This window comes from Nicotiana tabacum, chromosome 5 (genome assembly GCF_000715075.1).
Source record: "Nicotiana tabacum cultivar K326 chromosome 5, ASM71507v2, whole genome shotgun sequence".
Taxonomy (NCBI): Eukaryota; Viridiplantae; Streptophyta; class Magnoliopsida; order Solanales; family Solanaceae; genus Nicotiana; species Nicotiana tabacum.
Genome location: NC_134084.1, coordinates 165,931,131 through 165,937,223, shown reverse-complemented (window position 1 = coordinate 165,937,223; position 6,093 = coordinate 165,931,131).

Here is a 6,093-nt window from a genome sequence, read left to right as displayed (position 1 = left end):
GATGTAACAAGCAGAGTCTGAAGTATTTGTTGGAGCAAATAGTGACAACTGCATTGCAGCAGAAAGTTCTGACAAAATTACTAGGATGGACTATGAGATAGAGTATAAAAAAGGAACTGAAAATAGAGTAGCAGATGCCCTATCCAGGACATGAGTTCTATTTTTATGATGTTCTACATGTGCATGTTACAAAAGATCAGGTATCTTTTCATCTGATACATTAAAGATTTAGTTACAAGGATTGAGGATTTATACAAAGGTTGTGCGAAAAAATTTTATAACTGAATTCGTCTACCTTTACTTCTTTTTTTCAATACAAGATTTAGTTACAATGACTGTTGCTTTATACAAAGGTTTTGCAGAAAATTTTCATAACTGATTTCGACTACTTTTTTTCTTCTCGATACAATATGATTACCACATATTGCTTTGCAACTTAATCTTATATCCACTACTTTGCAGGTTTATAGAGCCACTATAGAACTAATTATCTCAACCATCTTTTAGCGCACAAAAGCTACATAATTTGCTTATGGCGCGACATGTCTGCTGCATTTCTTCACATGCTTGTTTCACTTTTTTCCAGAATCTGCTTAATATTATCTTGTATTTTTGTTTCGGGATATAAGGCAACAGTAATACCTACTATTGTGCCACAACTAGACGCTATTGTGAGGTTGATCGATTCCTATATTTTGGATTGAGATCTTTTATGGGAATGTAAGAATGCTTTTTCTTGATTATCTATACTGATTTTCTTTTGAACTTGATACAAATATAATACTCTTGATAATCTTTCGGTTCCAATTAGTTTATTCTTCAAACATTGCATCTTTTAAGAATACATTGTATATTGATAGCTAATTGTTGAACAACCTAAGTTTTAATTTTTTTTTCTAAATCAGAAAATTAATTTTTGCGCACTTTTATTGTCATTTACTTGGTAAGTATATGCCTAACTCATATAGAGAGAGTTTCTGCATTGATTGACAGAGTGATGGAATATGTAAGGTCTAATGAGCATAACTTGGCTCTCCAATCCCTTTTATATTATGTCGTTTATTCTTTCAAAATTGACAGGACTTGATTTTTAGCTCAGGGTGCATGATGACATTGCTATAAAGTGTAACGAAAGGGAGGAATACTAATTTTGAGCTAAGCACATATAAAACGGAATTATTTTCAAGGATGATAATAGAGGTAGTAAATTAAGGATTTCACACACATTTGGACTCCTTTCTTATTGTGTTTAAAAGCATAGTTTTTTCATTTCCCAACGGTGTCCATGGTTAATCTAATGAACTATAGAATAGCTCCAGTATTTAGTTGATGACTGGCATCGCATCACATGTCAAATCGAAAACTATGAACTCTGGCATCCCTAATAAGGTATGACTGAATAGATTGGAGCCATGGTAATTCTGTAACATGCTTTTCATTTAGATTTTTTGTATTCATCGACTAATAAGATACCTGATAACGAAACATTGGTAATTTATAGTTTAATCAATAAGTAGGATTTCTTAGTTACATATCTTTTATGCAGAAATTCCTTTTTATCATAATGGGAAGTAAACTGCCTCATGGTCCTCAAATGTTGGAATGGAGTGAATACCAGTGTCATTCTCATATTAAAGGTATACTCTTTGGAATGGAGTGAATACTAGTGTCATTCTCATATTAAAGGTATACTCTTGGCCAAATTTTGTTGCACCTTTTTTTTATTATTTTTTATCGAGTCGTAAATGTAGCATTCACTGATGATTAAAATAATTTAAATTTCATGGTCTGTCAAATGTTTGAATAGGTTTGAGCATTTACTGTCACGACCCAAAATTGAACCCGTTGTGATGGCACCTATTGTGGTACTAGGCAAGTCGACATTTTCAAAACACTTCGATATTTCATAAAAGATAAACCAAAAGTTTTTTCATAATAGAGTTTTCATAATAAAAAATAGGAGTCAAACTCAAAATATAATGCGAAAAGATAGCCCCAAACATTGGGGTGTCACCAAGTCATGAGCAACTAGACTTCCAGTCTAAGAAACAATGTTTACAATATTTTGTATCTAAATGTAATACAGAAAAGAAAGATATCAAAGAAGGAGAACAATGACTGCGAACGGCGACAGCTTCCTCATAAATCTCTGGTAATCGACCACACACGAGCTCAATGACCTCCATGACCGGACACCCCTGGATCTGCACATTTAAGTGCAGTGAGTAATGATAACTATAGATTCTAGTCTATCTTATGCTCTCTTTTGCTTAGGTTTTGGATAAAAAATGTGTAAAAGTATTTTCAAAAACTGACCTATTGTGCTTGTTTGTAGGGTTTGGTCAAAATTAAGCAAGAAAGTCATAACCAACTCATAAAGGAGTTAAACCTACACAAGTTCAAAGCTAAGACAAAAGCGCTGACAGCGAAGGAAAAGAGCGGTCGTGGAAGGTTCACTGCTGAGGGGGCCACAAATATGCTGACAGTGGAACTGAGATTTAGAGAAGACAATTTTGGGCACAGCAGATACTGCTGACCGCAGTGAAATAATGCGGCAGTGGAGTACTTGATGCGACCGCGGTGCTAAATCCGTTGAGGGCGAATTAAAGATTCAGAGGCCTGAAAATTAGAGCTTAAATGAAAAGCGTGGTTTGCAAACATCTTACGCGGCCGCGGTCGAAGACAATGCTGAGGCGGTCTATTTTACGCGCCTAGCGATATCAAGCCCAACCCCAATTCAAAATGGAAGAAACGCGGTCCGCGCTTGCTTTTGCACGACCGCAAAAGTCAAGCGCTGAGGCGCTCAGTATTGCGCTGACAGCAGAACCTCCGTAGAGGTATTTTTGTCTAGTAATTCAGCTGTGTATAAATTGATCTTCTTCAAATTTTTAGGTTATCTTTTGTAGTGAGGAGCTCGGGAACATCCGTATTTCACTACTTTGAGTAATTTAAGAGTAGCTTTAGCTTATATTCTTAGATTTTAATCTTGTAATCAATTTTTATGGCTTATATTTCATCTTCATCTTTGATTTCTACCTTATTATGAGTAGCTAAACTCATTAGCTAGGGTTGTGACCCAACCCTAGTGTGGGTATTTAATAGGTCTTCTATTTCAGGGCTTAATTGTTTATGAGTTAGTGATATTTAGCTTGATTCATGCTTTAATTGTAGAATTGGTAGTTGCAAACACTGATTCATGCTTTTATGACTTAGACTCTTCTTGAGAAAGAGGGTGTGATGACCCAAAAGGTCATCACTTGTTTTACAAGTCGATTTTGTTCCGAGAGCTTAAAACCTCCTTTTATTTTACCTTGAATTATGTGCACAATCCGGGCGTGTATCCGGAAAGTCATTATGTGAAAATCTGTGAAAAATAATAAATTTTGCTTTTAAATGAATTTAAGTTGACTTCAGTCAACATTTTGGGTAAACGGACCCGGACCCATGATTTGACGGTCTCGGAGGTTCCGTAGGAAAATATGGGACTTGGGCGTATGCCCAAAATTGTATTCTGAGGTCCCAAGCCCGAGAAATGAATTTTTGAAGAAAATTATTTAACTGAAATTTTAAGAGTTTTTGGAAATTTGAATGTATTGGAATTTGATGGTATCGGGCCTGTATTTTGGTTCCGAAACCCGGTATAGGTCTTATATGGTATTTAAGTTGAGCCTGTAAAATTTGGTAAGAAACGAACTTGATATGATGTGAATCGGACCATCGGTTGTTAAAAATGGAACTTAAGAGTTCATGAGATTTTTCTTTGATTTTGATGCTCATAGTTATTGATAATATTTTGATGACTTGATTGCACGAGCAAGTCTGTATGATGTTTTTGGACTTGCGTGCATGTTTGGTTTGGAACCCTGAGGGCTCGGGTGAGTTTTGGATAGGCCACAGAGTGTTTTGAACTTACGAAAAACTATTGTGTGTTGCAGGTCTGCGAAGCCTGGTTCGCAATTGCAAGCTCGCATTTGCAAACACCCATCGCATTTGCGAAGACTGGGCTGGGTAGGGAACCTTCGCAATTGCAACCTTAGCAGGCACTGTATTTGCGAACAGTGGTTTGTATTTGCGAAGAAAGCAGGGATAAGCATCCTTCGCAATTGCGAAGCTTTTTCCGCAATTGCGAGTTCGCATTTGCGAACATATCATCGCAATTGTGATACCTGCACCTATGTAAATCATAACTTAGCCGTAAATTTCTCATTTTTCAAACTCTCTCAAACCTAAAACATCTTTGGGCGATTTTTTAAAGGCAACTACTCTTTCAAATCGATTGTAAGTCATTTCTAACTCGTTTTCTTCAATCTATAACATCTTTTCACATGATTTCAACTCAAAATCAAGGGTTTTCATGGGGGAAATTGATGTTTTTGGTAGAACTTAGGATTTTCAAATTTTGAGGATTTGGACCTCGATTTGAGGTTTGATTTCTAAAGAAATTATATATTTGATTTCGTGGGTGAATGGGTAATCGTGTTATGGTTCGAACCTCGGGTTTTGACCATGTGGGCCCGGGGTCGATTTTTGACTTTTTGGGGGAAATTATTTGAAAACCTATTTTCATGCATTAGAACTGATTTATTTAGGATTTATTAATATTATTAAGTAAATTGTGGCTAGATACAAGCAAATTGGTGGTGGAAACAAGAGGTAAAGCGGTAGTTGAGGCTTGAATTGTGTTCGTGGCATCGAGGTAAGTGTTTGGTCTAACCTTAGCTTGAGGGATTAGGAGTTGTGTCTTATTTGCTAGGAGTTAATTGTGGAGTACGACATATAGGCATGGTGGCGAATATCTATACGTCGGTGTCAAGCATGCCCGTGAGTCTCATATTGTAATTGTTGTGACTCCGTTGTGATTTATTCATGCTTAATATGATGATTACATTGTTGGTTCCCTTGCCGAGATGTTATTGTTTATGATATTGTCTCCCTTGCCAGGATGTTATTATTTATGATATTGTCTCCCTTGCCGGGATGTTGTTGTTATTCTCTTGTTCCCTTGCCAGGATTCTTTTATGATTGATGTTACATTGTAAATGGGATCGGGTTGCATGCCGCAACGGTATTATATAAAATGGGATCGGGTTGCACGCCGCAACAGTAATATATGAAATGGGATCGGATTGCATGCCGCAACGGTATTATATGAAATGGGATCGGGTTGCATGTCGCAATGTTATTACATGAAATGGGTTTGGGTTGCACACCGCAACGGTATTACATGAAATAAGATTGGGTTGCACGCCGCAATGGTATTACATGAAATGGGATCGGGTTGCACGCCACAATGGTATTACATGATTTGGGATCGGGTTGCACATCGCAACAAGAAAGAAATGAAAGTGAAAATTGTATTTGTTTTCCTTATTCTTGTTGGCAATTGTATTATGATTTTTTTCTTTACATTACTCTTTTGGTATTCTGTTGTTATCTGATACTCCCCGCAACATGCTTTCCCCCTCCCAGCTTTAACTGTAAATATCTGCTTTTTTCCGCTGTATATGATTTAACAACACAGGTTTATTTGGTAGTCTGGTCCTAGCCTATTCACTACTTCGCCGAGGTTAGGCTAGGCACTTACCAGCACATGGGGTTGGTTGTGCTGATACTACACTCTGCACTGTGTGCAGATCCCGGTGCTACAGCTTTTGGACCGCAGTGAGGTTGTTGTCTTTAGTCCATTCAGGCGACCGAGGTAGTCCTACAGGCGTCCGCAGGCCCTGGCGTCTCCTTCTATCTTTCTATTCTATTTCTTTTATGTATTTCAGAGACAACATTATATTTATCTTTCGGACCCTTATTTATAGTATTCCTAGACAGTCTGTGATATTGTGACACTAGTTTTGGGTAGCTTATGTTATGGACTGGCATTGGTATAATTATTAAATTGTTACTTCTCAGTCTTCCGCTTTATATTTCCGATATTTATATGATGATTGTTCACCATTGTTAAAATATTAAAATATTAAAAAGGTTAAGTAATTGGAACAATTGGCTTGCCTAGCTTTCACTAGTAGGCGTCATCACGACTCACGAGGGTGAAAAATCTGGGTCGTGACAGAGGGACTAAGTCTAGGAAAATTAGGCTAA